General features: G+C 36.8%; 1 protein-coding gene and 1 pseudogene across 13 annotated transcripts in view; both read right to left on the reverse strand.

The window, feature by feature from the left end:
- Positions 1-16,308, reverse strand: part of FHIT (fragile histidine triad diadenosine triphosphatase) — a 1,499,836-nt gene that overhangs the window by 1,181,772 nt on the left and 301,756 nt on the right. The gene's annotated exons all lie outside the window — the stretch shown is intronic.
- On the reverse strand, positions 3,936-4,010 carry LOC133095837 (U4 spliceosomal RNA; annotated as a pseudogene).

Consider the following 16,308-nt stretch of genomic DNA (forward strand, 5'->3'; position numbering starts at 1 on the left):
GAAAATGCTTAAAATATGACAAGAACCACTTTTATCATTGCAGACAACACTAGGTTGATCATCAAGAGTGCGTGAGGAAGAAAAACAGAAAAGAGCAGTGCCTTAATTTAAAGACGCTTGGAGTGGCAATAAAACATTTTTAATTAAAACTTCTCTACTGAGAATAGACAATCTTTGAAAGCCTGTGTAAATGAATTACATGCAAATATACTAGTGATATTAGAGCTTTTAAAATGACATTATAACTTTTGAAATGTCAAATAACTTTGAATGTCAAATGTTACCCCCCCAATCAAAAAAATTACAATCATGAATTGTCCAGCTGATCCCAAATCAAAGCAACCTACTTAAAAGGGGAATGCCCATTCTTTACACTGATTAGAAGAAATGCCTCAAATGTGGTTAAATCTTTGCTTTGACTTCACAGAATCTTGATGCTGATACAGACCCAGAAAGTCAGCTAAGGTCCATTTGGGGCAGCTCAAGAAGGGGAGAAAATGTGTTCCCTGCCCAACACAAACTTTTCCAACTCAGCCCCTGATCGTGCCAAGACAACACAGTGTGATAATGGTAATTTAATAATGCCATCCGCTGGGCTCTGCCTAGATTAGAAAGCTCGGGAAAATAAATGAGGCTTGCAAACCAAACAGAGGGAAACTTCTCCAGGCAGTGCCTGCATCAGGGAGATACCTGGTAATGAAATACCCGCAGTCTCCATTCTTTATACAAGAGGTAAACATTAAAAGGGAGTCTGGAAAGGTAAAGCTCTCAAAATGGAAATAAATAAATAAGCTCACCTGCCATGGTGAGATCTCTGAAAATGACTTGAAAGGACTGCCCAGAGATTTTCCCGGGGGATGTGGTAAAGTATCGACAGACATCAAGGGAGGTAATTATGTGCTTGGGCACATATGCTGGATAAATTGGCCTCCTTACCTTCATCTTCCCGTGTGGGCACCAGATACAGAAACCGTGTTTAAACTCCACAGCGGTCTCTCTGGCTTTTACCATAAAAAGGAAATAAAAGCATACCCTGGGGGATTTCCCTGGTGGCACAGTGGTTAAGAATCCGCCTGCCAATGCAGGGGACACGGGTTCGAGCCCTGGTCCGGGAAGATCCCACATGCCACAGAGCAACTGAGCCCATGCGCCACAACTACTGAGCCCGCGTGCCTAGAGCCCGTGCTCCACAACAAGAGAAGCCACCGCAATGAGAAGCCCATGCACCACAACGAAGAGTAGCCCCCGCTCGCCGCAACTAGAGAAAGCCCGCGCGCAGCAACGAAAACCCAACGCAGCCAAAAATAAATAAATAAACAAACAAACAAATAAATTTATTAAAAAAAAATGTGTCCTGGGTTCTTGACAAATCAGTCCAGTGTTAGATAGGGACCCATTATCTTTGACCTTCACATTTTTGCCTCTTCTGACTCATAGAAAATCCTCAAAAACTCTTTAAGGGAAAGATATGTGATGTCTGAGAAATTCTCACTTTCAGAAAAAAGACACCATTTTTGCAGCATAAAAATTATAGTTGAATTAAGTGATTTCTTTATTTTTTATTTCAACTGGTCTGTTATCTGCTCAAATTTTTAAAATTTACCTAAAATAACAGAAGCTTTGTTTACTGACCATGTTATTAACATGTGAGGATAATAGCCAATCCTCTCCTTTCTCTGTTTTTCCTCTTAATCACCAAGACAACTCTAACATTCCTCCATCTTAGCTTCTTTATAGAAAAATTCTCACAGGTAACTGCCATCCTCTATCACTTCTGAAACTGGTAATGAAATGTCAGAGGAGGAACAGTTAATTAAAATTGTGGAATCCACTTTGCATCCTCTCGCAGTCAATAAAAGTACTACAATTAAGGATACATTTCAACACATGATGTAACTAATATAAGTCACATTTTTAAATAACATTTGGCTATTAAAAATCAAAAATCATGAACGTGAACAGAATATTCGGTAAACATCTTGCTACACTGGCCATAAAACTCCTTTCCTTCAACTAGTGCAATAGATTTGATATTGAGATCAATTAAGAAGGTGTTTTCTAGTAATAAACCAAGGAACATGTCTATAATCTGCAAGGAATTTATGGGAATAAAAAACTGTACCTGAATATCCCACACAGGCTTACCTGAGCTGTTACCTTCAACAAGATTTCCTCACACTCTCAGCTTACTCCATAAACATTTAAGAAAGAAACGGTACAGAACAGCAGCTGAGAGTTCAGGCTCTGGAGTGAAATGCTGTGTGTTTCAACCCTGCCTCTGCTACTTTCTAAATATGAGACTGTAATCACTTGGCTTTATTTCTTGGAGTCTCAGTTTCCTTATCTGCAAAATGGAGAAAACACTCTCTACTCTTAGGGCTGCTGTGAGGATTAAATGAGATAACATGCACGAAGCATTCTGAATAGTGACTAGGACCTTGTAAAGGCTGAATAAATATAAGCTGTTCCTCTTATTGGACACTTTATTCATTTAATAACTATATTCCCTAAGGGTCTGGTAATTTAAGAACATTCATATACCTGAAATATATTCGTTTTACACTATTGCACTACTCATTTTTCTACATAAGAATTAGGCAGATGATACTTCAGGGTCCCTTAGTTCCAAATGCTGCCACTCTTATTTAGTACAGATATCTGTTAAGCAAAGGAGAATAAAGGAGTCAAATCACCTCAGAAGCTGCTAGCTTCCACCCTTGCTTGTCAACTAACTCCATGAGTCAAACTGCACTCTCCAGGGAGCACCTGTTAAAGTCCCCGATTCATAGAAGTGTTTACTTTGGGGTTTGGGGTTTGTTTTCTCAGGTTTATGTCTGGGACAGCTTGCTAAAGCTAACAGTCCAGCAATTTTATTAAACTCTTCTCAATTTCAGCATTTTTTAAAGAGCATATAGAAATCACACTGGCAGTGGCTATTTAAACTTCCCAGTGGATGCCAAAAAAAAAAAAAGGACACTTAAATGACCGTTTTTGAGCAGAGCCAACAGCATGTGGCCTAATTATCCAACTACATGAAAAATTCTATGGGTTTTTAACCAGAGTATAAGGGTTTGATATGCACAGTTCAGAACGCAAACGGCTACCTCACTGGGGGGGTGTAGAACTTTTCAAGTCTAAATATAAGGTCCAGGTCTAACAGGGTAAGTTTCTTCTCTGTTTTTCCTTCTGATAACTTATAAGAAATGATAAATGAACAAGATGCTTAGAAACTGACATAGCTAAGCCACTAATGAATACAAGTAAAGAAAACACCATTGTGCTAAGTGCTCTCCATTTATTTCTAATACAACTTTCTGAGGTAGGTATAATTATGCACATTTTACAGATGAGGAAACCAAACTCAGAAAGGGTGAGTGCCCTACCCCAGAGGGCAGGTATCAGAGCTGGTGTCCTGGTTATCCTCTATTTGCCCCTGCAGACCCTTTGTCTGCCCTGTGGTGGCCTCTCCTCTGCAGCCCTCTGCAGCCCTCTGCAGCTCTCATGCCTTCTGGCTTCTGTTAGGTTAACACAGGAGGCAGACAGCTTTCCCTTATTGTCCCTACCTTAAAATCATTACCCCTTTATTTTGTTTTCTTCATCACTTATGTAAACATTAGCATACACTTAGTCATGAATTCATTCAACGATATTTACTGGGAGTCTACCACATACCAGACACTCTATTTAGGTGCTGAAATACTGTAGTAAATAAGACTCACGTGGCCCTTGCCCTATTTATTTTCTCTTCCTTTCTTTTCCAACTTAAATATTAAATATAAGGGATTTCCTAAAATCAAATACCATGTCTTCTACAAATCTTTGGGCAGTGCTGGACACATTATGGATGCTCAAGAGTGGATGGATAAAAGAATGATTCATGGATAAGAGAAAATCATCTGAAGTATCTGCAGGTCCAGGATAGAAGCTACCAAGCCTAAGACTTTTTCAATTAGCAGTAATCGTGCCTCGGATAAACCTCATTGGCTACGATACTACCACTGCACAAAGCTTAACACTAAAACTTTTTCAATAATTTGCTGAGCAAACCCATAACAGTGCTGCTCGTTACAATAAGAATTAAGAACAATGATGATACCTGGTGTTGATAAAGATGAGGTGAAATGAGCATTATTATAAACCACTGGACTGAGTATGAATCAGTGCCACCTTTCTATATGGCAATTTGCTTAAACACCACAAGCAAGTGACTCGGCTAATTGGCTTCCAGAAACAAATCCTAGAAGCACAATTAAGGATGAGTCCAAAGATATAGTTATAAGTATGTTATGAATAATTTGAAATTTTAAAAAATGGTAATGACCTAAGTGTTCAGCAACAGTGGATTGGATTAATCTATTCAGGCACATCATATAATGAAATACTACAAATGATTAAAGACAATGCCATATCATATATTTCATGACATGAACATATTTGCATTAACTGAAAAAGGAGAATACAAAGTTTTATGTAGAATAACGCAATTTTTCTTTTAAAAAAATTTTGATATAAGAAAAAGGTCTAAAATTGCACTGTCCAATAGAAATATACGTAATTTTAAAGTATTTAGTAGTCATATTTTAAAAAGCAAAAGATGAAAAAAAGTAAAAGATGAAATTCATTTAAAGATATATTTTAATTAATCCAACATACACAAAATAACAATAGCCTAAATTCTCTTTTTGAAATTTGGTGTGTAGTTTATACTTCTAGCACGTGGTGTCAATTCAGTCTTGCCATATTTTAAATATTTACGAGCCACATGTGGCTAGTGGCTACCAGATTGGACAGCTCGGGTAAGCCTTAAAAGCAGGTATGGAGAGTAGGAATTTGTATGATTTTTACTTTCTTCTTTTGTTTCTCCATCCTTTTACAATTACCATGTATAATTTTGCTGTTGACATATACTACTTCTGTGATACAAAAACAAAGTTGTTTTTAAATATTAAGAACAGAGTTTTTTTTCTGTCTCTGGAATACTTTTTGCCTCATCGTCTCTGCAGTTCACAGACTACCTGCTTCCTAGAATTAGAAAAATGCTCTCCTTTCTTCCCCTCTCTTTATAGAGACTTTGAATAGCTACCTAGCTTCAGCCCTTGGGCAAGTGAGTTAAGGATCAAATAGTGTTGCTCTTCAGAGTCACAGCTAAATCAGCCCCTGCTTTCCAGTGATGTGACCCCTAATCTATCAAGACTCCAAGCACTGTTTTAGAAGCTCTCCTGGGCTTGTGGAAGGGCATGGAATGGGACCGGAAAGCGCTTAATTTGAGGTTAATTAAATAGTGATGACAAGCCTTAATCTCCAACTTGTCATCAGATTGTAAACACTGATCACAGCTGCAGCCATCTGCAATAAACCTATTGAGAGAAATCTTGACCAGAATGAAATGAGCATGTTGATTACCCAGATGAAGCTGAGAGAGAGGAGATCAGAGAAATCCAGGCTCTTGTAACACCAGGAGAAATGGAGACCCGAAAGGAGAGAAATCAGAGGAAAATGTGTCAAATCTGATTCCTTTACAGTCCTACCAAAAAAAACAAAAAAATTACTGGACCCCAGGAGCCTGGAGGATGAAAGAAATAAAGGTGAAGATGTAAATCCATTGAACTGAGGACCTGAAAGAAACTGAAATAGCTCTGCCACTATTAACACCTGATGGGTTTCTGTGGAAAATATGTCTGAGCCACGTGCCTGTGCTGGGGCCTCTGGACCAATAGCTATACCAGCGGAAGTGAACTACAGCAGGAGTTTCCCAGGGTGGGAAGTGGGGAATAATAGTTACAGGTCAGGCACTTCAAATATAATTTACCTGATAATCTCTCAATTATTTTATAAGGTATTATTATTTTCTCCATTTTAAAGAAGAAAACTCTAAATCTCAAAGAAGTACCTACCTCACCGAAGGCCATGCAAAATATGGGTTGAACCCGGATTTGAATACAGACTAACTCCCTCACGTAAGCTCTAAACCTCGGGCAGCTCTGCCTCGAGCTTTGCGGTAGTGGTAAGGAAGTGATCAAGGTGAAAGAATAGTGAAGTTCATGAGGAAGACGGAAAGAAAAGAGCAAAAATTCCCCAAAGAGGATCTAACTAGGAAGTTAGGCGACCTAATGGAAATCTGCAAGGTGGGTGAACATTCTGGTACCACTGTTCTCAGTGTACCTTAAAAGTGCCCTTTCTGGCCTCACTGACATGGAGAACACTTCCTCATTCTTCAAGACTCAGTACAGGTCAATCTGCACCTCGTCTGTGAAGCCTTTCCCAAACCTCCTGGTGAGACCAGCACTTTTTTTTTATATTAACAAAGTGGGAGGCATTAGGAAGGAGATGACTTCAGTATAATTGGCTGGACACCATGTCACGTGTAAAGAAAGTTAGGAAGGAGAATCTGAACCTGAGGATGAGAAAAACTGAAGTAAAAGAACCGTGACAGTTGTTAAATAGTTAATGGACTAAGATGTATGGTTTAAATCTATGTACTCTTCCCTGAAGCCTTTTTGGAATAAGATAAAACATTCATTCCTTCATTCATTGCCTAGTGTTATGACAGTGCTAGTGAAAATAGCAGTGAGCAAAACCAGACACAATTCTGTTGTCAGGATACATGCATCTAACAGGGATAACACAGTCATAATAAAAAGATCACAGAAATATATGGAAAACTGTGATACATACTCCAAATAATAGGTAAATAGGATGTGATGATTTTGTCCAAGATACAAAACTGGACTCGATAAAGAGATTTTGCAGGGAAATAAGCTTCAGTTCATTATTTGGAAGAACTTTGAAATAATCCACACATTCCAGAAATGACCCCATGAATGAGTACACTTCTCCCTCCTGACATTGGACAGGCCCAGGCTGAGGCCGGAGAACAAAAGGGTCCAGTGCCAGACAACTTCGCAGGTCTCTTTCAGCTCTTAGAAACTATGATTCTATCATTCTAAAGAAAATATTGTCTCAGATGGTAATTAGAATTTGATAGCTTGAATTTCCAGGAGACTCAGGAAATCTGTGCAGAGAAGAATCATTTTCTGTACACAGAGGGGAGTCAAGCAAAACTGAGTCTCCTAAACAGCAGTGATATACCTCTGTTTTACGTACTGCCCTGGAAGCTTTATGAGTACAGGGGCCCATGGGCTTGCTCATCGCTGACTCATCACTGCACGGCACATAGCACATACTAAATATTTGTTAAATGAACAAATAAATATAGTACTAAAATGTACCAGCACAAACACACTCACTTATAAAAACTTTCTTCTACTGTTATAGACCTTAAAATTGAACTTTCTTGAATAATTAATGAACATAAACATCAGTCAATCACTTGCTTCCTGATTAATAGCTAGGGTCCCTTGTCCAAGCACTCACTTAGTTCAATTAAAAATTAATAATTTTCCATGGAATAAATACACACTACACATAGTACATCAGGGGTTCCACTTTTAATAAGCAATTAAGTAATGCAGAGAGGCTAAGAATCTATTAACTAAGAGAGAACTCCATGAACTTGCCCTTCAAGTCATCATTCATTTACTACCCATTTCTCTTCTAAATTTTTAAATTAGCCAGGAAAAAAGTAGTTCTGAAGACAGAATAAATAACGCCAATATGTTGTCATATTTTGGTTAACATTTGCAGGCGACACCATGTGTTTTTGTTAAACAGTGTGTTTTGTTTGTTTTTATTCCTTTCTTTGACATGAAGAATACATTAGGGAAGATCAATACAAAACTGAGGCACTATATGTAAAATGTTAAGGGTCTATTCATTGAAAAATTATGAACCATGCTATAGAACTTAGCCAGGTCAGAGCTAAATTAAATTATTGATCCATTCATTTTTCCCCTTTCTATGTGACTATCCCCTGATTTTTTATAACATACAATATTGCCTATATAGCAAATGAATCATCTTATTCTAGGCCCAGCATGTCTGCTGACTGACAATTTTCTAAAATTAATCGTCATATTGTTAGCATTCAGATTTATAAATTGAGCTCCCCTCACATAAACATCTAAATACCCAACATAAAATTTATAAGCTTTTGTAGCATGAACTCAAAGGGAAAGAGGGTAATTTTCACTTTTTTCAAAACAAAAATACAAAGAAAAAATGAAATGTTGTTTTTCTTAACACCATTTTCACTACTTTATGGTCCTTGGTACATTTCATTGATGAGGCCAAAACGTATTCACTTGACTTTTTAAAAATGACTTAACTGTACTACTAAGCAAAATGATGCAATCAACACTTTGCGAATTAAAGTCTTTTAAATTTTCAGACTTAAATCTTCCTCAAGATGTGTAACATCAAATTCTATAATCAGGTTTACCAATTGCTTTGGGGATTTCTTTGAATACAAAAAAACCCTCATCCCCAATCAGCCTCCAAAGCGACAGAATGTATCTTGAATTAGGATCTTCTCTCACCTTATGAAAAGGGAAAATGGGTAAACAATTTGTAGGAAATGTAAATTCCACAGATCCACATTAATTTATGAAAAAGAAAGCTGACATAAGAGTTCTTGGTAGAAAAGATCTTTGATTTGGGGCTGTATTTAGCCAGTAACTTTTGCCTCCTGGGAAAATATTTTCTCTTAACAAAGTAGTGTCAGATACAGAGGGCTCTTCATTTCCTCTAATGGAGATAAGATCATTCTGACTGGTGCTCCAAATAAGGCAGAAATTGCCCCTAATGTGTAGTTTGAACATTGTATCAAAATACAGTAAAACGCTGTTTCAGAGTCTGATGAGAAAAACATGTGAGCTCACAAAATGTCGGCCTCCCTCACGTGGAGAAATGGTCCATTGCTTTTCTTCACGCTGATTGTCACTGCAAGAAGTTCCCGGCATCAGGGGCATGTCCCACTGTCTCACACAAATGCCAATCCCTGTTGCTGGGACAAGGGGATTCTAGCCTCACAGCAGGCCTGAGGGACTCTATTTCTCTACAGGTCTGCTCCAAAGCTGAGCACCCTTTGCACTAGAAATCAATGTCATCCAACAAAAACTTCAGGAGAAAGTTAAATACCAGCAGCAAAATGTCTCTTGTGTACCAGTCTCTCCCCACTGTCTTTCTGCCAGGTGACAAGAAACAGTGAGGAAAATGGAGCAAGCAAGGGCTGAAGAGAGAAAAATTGAAGAATTGCAGAACTTGAGCGTTGGAAAGGGGCAAAGTTTCAAATAAGAAAAGACTCAAGCAACTTACTGTGCAGAAATGTAGAATGCCATCTGAGGAAGGGCAGCAGGCTCCCTCCCCAGAGACCCAACTGAAGGTCATCTATACCTTAGGAAGTTCCTTCACTAGGTTTTGGCATCCTGGGCCTTGGGGTTCTCAGCACACAAGACAGAATCCCTCTCTCAGGAGGTGGACTTCATTAAACAAAGCTCACAAGTCCAACGGCATGAACCCAAAATATCGAAGTAGAAGTCTACAATTTGTAACATAACTGCCGCACAGACGTCAGAATGACCAGAACGTTCCCTTCCTGAAGATGTCCTCCATGCAAAGCCAAATCCTAATCAGACAGCAATCTGATGTGAAAGTAATCTGAACAAGAGGAGTTCATATGATGAATTGAATGTTAAACGGCATCAGGGGGAATGGAGTCAACCAATGGGAGAAAATATACAACGTGCGCTGGCTGCAGCTCCCTGTATCCACTGCCATAACAGGAATGGCCTTGCCAACAAAACAAAGCTCCTAGTTCCTCACAGGAGACACATCTCCTCCAGAGAGGACTACATGCACATGCCTTCTGCATTTCCATTGCTATGTACCCACAATTTGAATGGCAAAATCCTTCTTTTGTCCTAAAAAACCTGCATCATTTTCTCACTGTGAAGTAAAATATATTCCTTGTAACAAATGAACATATGAAAAAGAGTAGAATAAAAATTATTCTATTTCTTCCACCTAAGAAATTACAGGTGGATAATCTTTCAGTCTCTTTCTTAGGTTGACCATATAAAATTTCCATTTTGCAGATAAAAAACAGCCATTTAACATTAATTTCACATGATCCAACCTAATATATGGGTTTATACATACATTATATCAAAGTAGGATCACATATTACATTCTGTTTTGCTGCTTTTCTTTTAATTAACCAGGGCCCATAAATAGCTTTCCACGTCATAAAGTAATATCATGACAGATACTCTTGTACATGCTTCTTTGCCAAAGCCTCTGATTATTTCCTTAGGGAACATTGCTAGACATAGAATTGTTGGGTCAAAGAGTATGCACACACCCATTCATTTATATATTACTTATGGCGGCTTTCACCCAATAACAGCAGAGTTGAATAGTTGGAATGTGGACTCAACAAGCCTACAATATTTAGTCTCTGGTCCTTTACAAAAAAGTTTGCCAACTGCTGACCTGGAGTCTTCAGTTAGGTAGAGACAGAACACCCACAATGGAACATCCACAGGACACAGACTCCCCATTTGTAATATTCACCATGATTACAAGCAGATCTCATCCATTTCTAATGTTTTCTACTCTTTATCATTTTTTAATCAGTCCAAAGGTTCTATACAAGTCCACTTATCATTAGAATAGTGTTAAAGAATACTATTAGAGAAATTTAACTCTATTATTTTTAACCATAGAAATTACTGTAACCTAAGATATAAATGGGAACCAAATCAAACAAGATGTTATAAAAATTCCTTTCTTGTATAATAATCTATAGTAAACATAAACATGTTCTTAAACATTTAATATAAACATTGATTATTAAATAAAAAGACTAAAAGATATTTCATTTCTTCGGCCTTTGATTTCAAACAGCTAAAAATTTGAGGCTGGATTCCCTTTACTCATGAGCAAGACTCAGAAACTTGGCTACGGAAAAAACACATTTAACTTTTCACTGAAAAAGAATCACACAGACCACGTCTGAATATTTACAAATTCCTCGTTAATTAGATTTTAATCTACATGACTATACCATATGCTAGAAAGCCATCCAAATACAAACTCTATGAGACGGTTTTACTGCCATTACTTTAAAGAGCCATTTAAAAGATTTTCTATGGGATGAAGATTGGGTGATTTATCATGGTTTTATGCTCCTTTAATCTGCACCATCTTCCCATTGTAAAATAAATATTGATTTTAAAATAAATGGTTCTGCCCAGGTTTTGATGAGAAAAATTGCCCTGTAAATCACAAGCTCACCTGTGCCAATTCCAAGTCCAATGTTAACTAGCCCATTCTGATGAAAAATAAGTCAATTTTATAGAACAAAATCTAAGGAAGACAATTACGTAAGTATATTATCAATGCTGCAATGTAACTAATTTGAGATATGAGCTTCCCCACTCCCTGTTTTTTCAATTCTCAAAAAAAAAAAAAAAAAAAACTAGTTGATGCCAAACTGGTCTTTCAATTGGACTTTTAAAAACGTATTATTTACCACAGTTTTTATTATATTCTCTCCAACTCCAATATACAAGTTACGTAATTGAAAATAAATACAAGCAAATCTGAAGGGTTATATGATAACATCTTTATCAATCACTTTTTTCATACTCAGAAGGCCACATCAGTTTAACAAGTTGCCTCCTTGGACTATTTCACAGACCTCTGAGAAAATGACAATATATGTATCTTCCTATAGTAAGCATAGTGGCTAAACACTTTGGAAGATATGAATGGTTTCAAGCAGCACTTCACTAATTATCTGTGTTGAAATACTAGTTGACTGTATTATTCCTTTCCAGTATGTTGTGGGCTGATGAGACATACACTTGGATATTGTGGCAATGCCAAATTGCTATAAAAGTTTCTAAACTTGCACTGTCCAACAGAAATAAAATGCCAGCCACATGTGTAATTTTAAACTTTCTAGTAGCCATGTTAAAAACTGTAAAAAGAAACAGGTGAAATTAATTTTAATAATATGTTAATGTAGCCCAATATATCCACAATCTTATCATTTCATATAATATAATCAATATAAAAATATTGTTGATGACAAATACTATATGTTACCACTTCTACATGGAATCTAAAAAATACTGGGTTGGCCAAAAAGTTCGTTCGGATTTTTCCATACACTCTTGTGGAAAGACCTAAATGAACTTTTGGCAAACCCAGTAAAACAACCAAATGAATAAGACAAAACAGAAACAGACTCACAGATATAGAGAACAAACTAGTGGTTACCAGAGCAGGGAGGGGCATAAAAGGGGTAGCGTATTAAGAGGTAAAAACTACTATGTATAAAATAAATAAGCTATAATGATATATTGCACAGCACAGGGAATATAGCCAATATTTTATAATAATTTTAAGTGAAGTAAACTCTATAAAAATATTGAATTACTATGTTGTACCCTTGAGACTAATATTGTAAATCATCTATACTTCAATAAAAAATATTATTGAAATATTTTACATTCTTTTTTAATACTGTCCTCGAAATCCAATGTGTATTGTACACTTACAGTATGTCAATTCAGACTGGCCACATTTCAAGTACTCGATAGCCACATGTAGCTAGTGGCTACTGTGCTGGACAAGGCAGTCCTAAATCCTTACTCTCAGTGTCTGACCTCCCTCTTCACATTTTGAGTAGTACTGTCTAAACCACTGCTCCCTTCAGAATAGCATCTCTAAGTTTCTCTTCTGTGATTTTCTGCCTGATGTTTTATAATTGAGGTCTCCATTTCAGATAAGGCCAACACTTAAAGAAATTAGCACACTCATGATTGTGGCTTACTTTATCCTTCCTTTCAGGAAGGGAATCACCATTAACAAGGGGTGGATGCAGAAGCCTCCTCTGCTCTCCTTTCTCTAGAAGCAACCACTACTCTGAATGAAGCTGGTTTATTTCCTTCCCATCCTTGTTTTAATACTTTCTTTACAGATTACATTCTTAAGCATCTACAAAAAGCTATTAAGAAGGGGAAATATGTTTGTGCTCTACTTAGACGTGTGAATTTAATGTATTTGGCTTGTATAAATGTTTACCATATTCCAAAGGCTACTGCTGAAACCGATTTTCACACCTTTCTAACCATCCACTCTACGATCTATGTCTTTGGACCCTGTAACGCCTTCTAGCTTGGGTAACTCCTACCCATTATTTAAGTCCCAGCTTAAATGTCACTTCTTCAGGAAACCTTTGTTAATCTGCCCTTTGCCCAAATAAGATTAAGTTCCCTGTTAAATGCTCTGACCCTTCCTATACTGCACTTACCTCAACTGTAAATATCTGTTTTTGTAATGATTTGTTTAATGTCCATCCCCCTCATGAAAATATAAGGTAGCACCAGCACAATTCCCAGTACCTAGCAGATGTCCATAAATACGTTTCATATGATTGAATGATTTTCTCTTCCATTCATTTATTCAAACTCAGAAATCATGTTTCTCAGTCTCCTGTTGTGACATGAGCTTAGAATGTGTGTATCATAAATGTATTGGGCACCCCTATTTATTAAAATGTATGTTTCAAATATATTACTATGAAGTTACTCATAGTGCATTCTTTTGACCTTCTATTCTCTATTATACATATATTAGGTCCCTCTTTTCATTTCTAATACTATTTGTGTTCTCTCTGTCACTCTTACTCTTTCTTTCCTTCTTTCTGTCTTTGTCTCTGTAGCTGACCAAGTTTGCCAGATGTATTTAGTTAGTTTTTCAAGGAATCATCCTTTGCTTTGTCGCTCTTCTCTGCTATTCCTTTGTATTCTATTTCATTTCTTTTTGCAGTACTTTGTGTTATCGTCTCCCTTTGCTTTATTTTGGTTTACTCTGCTATCTTATTTATAACTTTTTGGTTGAATGCTTAACTCACTAATAATCAGTCCTCCTTCATTTCAAATATATGCATTTGAATCTATAAATTTTCCTTTATGTACCTCTTTAATTGTAACCCACAAGATTTAAAATAAAGTATCAACTAATTTCTATCATCACTTTTCTTTGACCAGATTTAGAAGTATGATCTTGTCTCCAAATGTATAAAGTTTTTGATGTCTATTTGGTTTTGGTCTCCTAATATTTTTTCTTCCGAGATAAGAGGAAATATAATTTTTAGCAATCAGTGGTAAGGCTTTCAATGTGTGTATATTCTCTGGTAGTGGAGTTCAGGAGTTCAGAGTTCTATGTATGTCTATTCAATCAAGCTAATCAGTTATGTTATTTAAATCTTCTTTATCCTTTCTAATTGTTTTAGTTTATTTGATTTTTCAGTGTCTTAGAGAAAATGTTTAAAACTCCCAATTATGGGGACTCCCCTGGTGGCACAGTGGTTAAGACTCTGCTCTCCCAATGCAGGCCAGGTTTGAACCCTGGTCAGGGAACTAGGTCCCACATGCATGCCGCAACTAGAAGTTTGTATGCCACAACTAAGGAGCCCACCTGCTGCAACTAAGGAGCCCACCTGCTGCAACTAAGGAACCCACGTGCCACAACTAAGGAGGCCACCTGACACAACTAAGGAGCCCACGTGCTGCAACTAAGGAGCCGGCAAGCCGCAACTAAGGAGCCAGCGAGCCGCAACTAAGGAGCCCACCTGCTGCAACTGAGATCCGGCAAAACCAAATAAATTAAATAAATAAATAAATAAATAAAATATTTTTTAAAATCCTCCCAATTATGATTACCTATGTTCTCAATACCTCGTGGTGATATGGTCAATTTTTACTTTATATATTTTTGAAATGATGTGACTAGGTAATGCAGGTTCAGGATTAATATATCTTTCTGGCGAATTGTTCTTTTATCATTAAATAATGACTTTCTTTATCTGTAATAACATTTTTTAAAGTACATTTTGTCTGATATTAATACAGTGTCACCAGCCTTCTTTTGAAAGGTATTTGCATGGTATATTATATCAATTTCCATCTATTTTCTTTCAATCTTCCCATGCCATTATTCTTAATAGGGGTATTCCTTATAAACAGTGTGTAAAGAGAGTGTAACTGTTTCTTCTTCCCCATGCAACTTAAAAATCTTTGTCTATTGACACAGAGAATGAATTATCTTTATGTTTGTTGTGATTCCTGGTATATTTGGCTTTATTTCAACCATGAGCTTGATTTACACTTTACCAAAAGTCAGGGATTATCCAAATGTACCAAGTCTACACACCACAGAAGGCATGACTATATCTAGCTTAGGCTCATAATTTAGCTATTCTCAATAAGTCACTTAGACACATTAGCAAACCATACTCTCTTAAAGCTATAAGGTAATTAATTAATCCTTACACAAGTAACACACAAAAATTTCCAAATTAAGGTGGCCAATCCACTACTCTATGTCTTTACCTGTAACATGAATATAAAAGAATCCATTTGTCACCTACTGCCGATGTTGTTGTACTTCACTCTCCCCCATTTTTTTTTTACTTCCATATTACACAGCTTTCATCTTGTCTCCTCCTTTCCTACATCTCTTCTTCCCAACCCCATCTCTTAGCATCTCTTCCTTAGATAATTACATTAGCATCCTTGGTCTCCCTGCCTTCGTCTTACTATCTTCCACTCCAATTCACATTCCAGTTAAATGAGGACCTTGCATTATAAATTAAGAAGTTTGAATGTTACCCTGCACGTCAATCTCTCTTGAACCGAAACCCGAAGACATAGTCTTATAGCTCCAAACATTTTATTTTTTCATTTGTGATTTTATCCAATTAACATTCTAAAGAATCTAAATGACAATCTGATAATTGAGCTGTGCCTTCCAATAGCAGTGCCTGAGTTTGTCTTTTTACCCCATCGACTGTCCCGTTCGCAGTGTCATTGGCATCAATCACCTAAAGTGACAGTTTTTAACTTTCATTGTGTCAATAAGCACATCTGGCTGTTAGGTTGGCATGTCCTAATGCTAAAATTGTCCCACGTCTGCCATTGTGCTCTTTAGTGGAGATGATTCACAATTGAAAGATATTGTCATCGGATAAGGCTTTAATTTATTAAGTTATTTAATTAATGGAGACTTTGATATGACATCATAAAAACCCACAGTGTGGCAGAGTAATGGTCTCTTTTAATTGTTATGGGCTAATGAGAAAAGAACAAAGGCAGAATTAATATGTAAATGATGTGTTTATATCAAACGAAAGCCCAATGATATTATGGGACACTGCACAAAAGGTTTCCCAATCTTTCAAATAGAGAAAAGTGGTGAGAGAACTGAGTCGTCCTATGCCTCAGAATAGTAACCGTGTGACAAATAAAAAGAGGCTTTGCCACAATAGTCACTATACTTTATTCAATATTCATTTATCAAAAATGTGTTAAATACTTAATCAATAGATATTAAGTGCTA

Source organism: Eubalaena glacialis, chromosome 7 (assembly GCF_028564815.1).
Source record: "Eubalaena glacialis isolate mEubGla1 chromosome 7, mEubGla1.1.hap2.+ XY, whole genome shotgun sequence".
Classification (NCBI taxonomy): Eukaryota; Metazoa; Chordata; class Mammalia; order Artiodactyla; family Balaenidae; genus Eubalaena; species Eubalaena glacialis.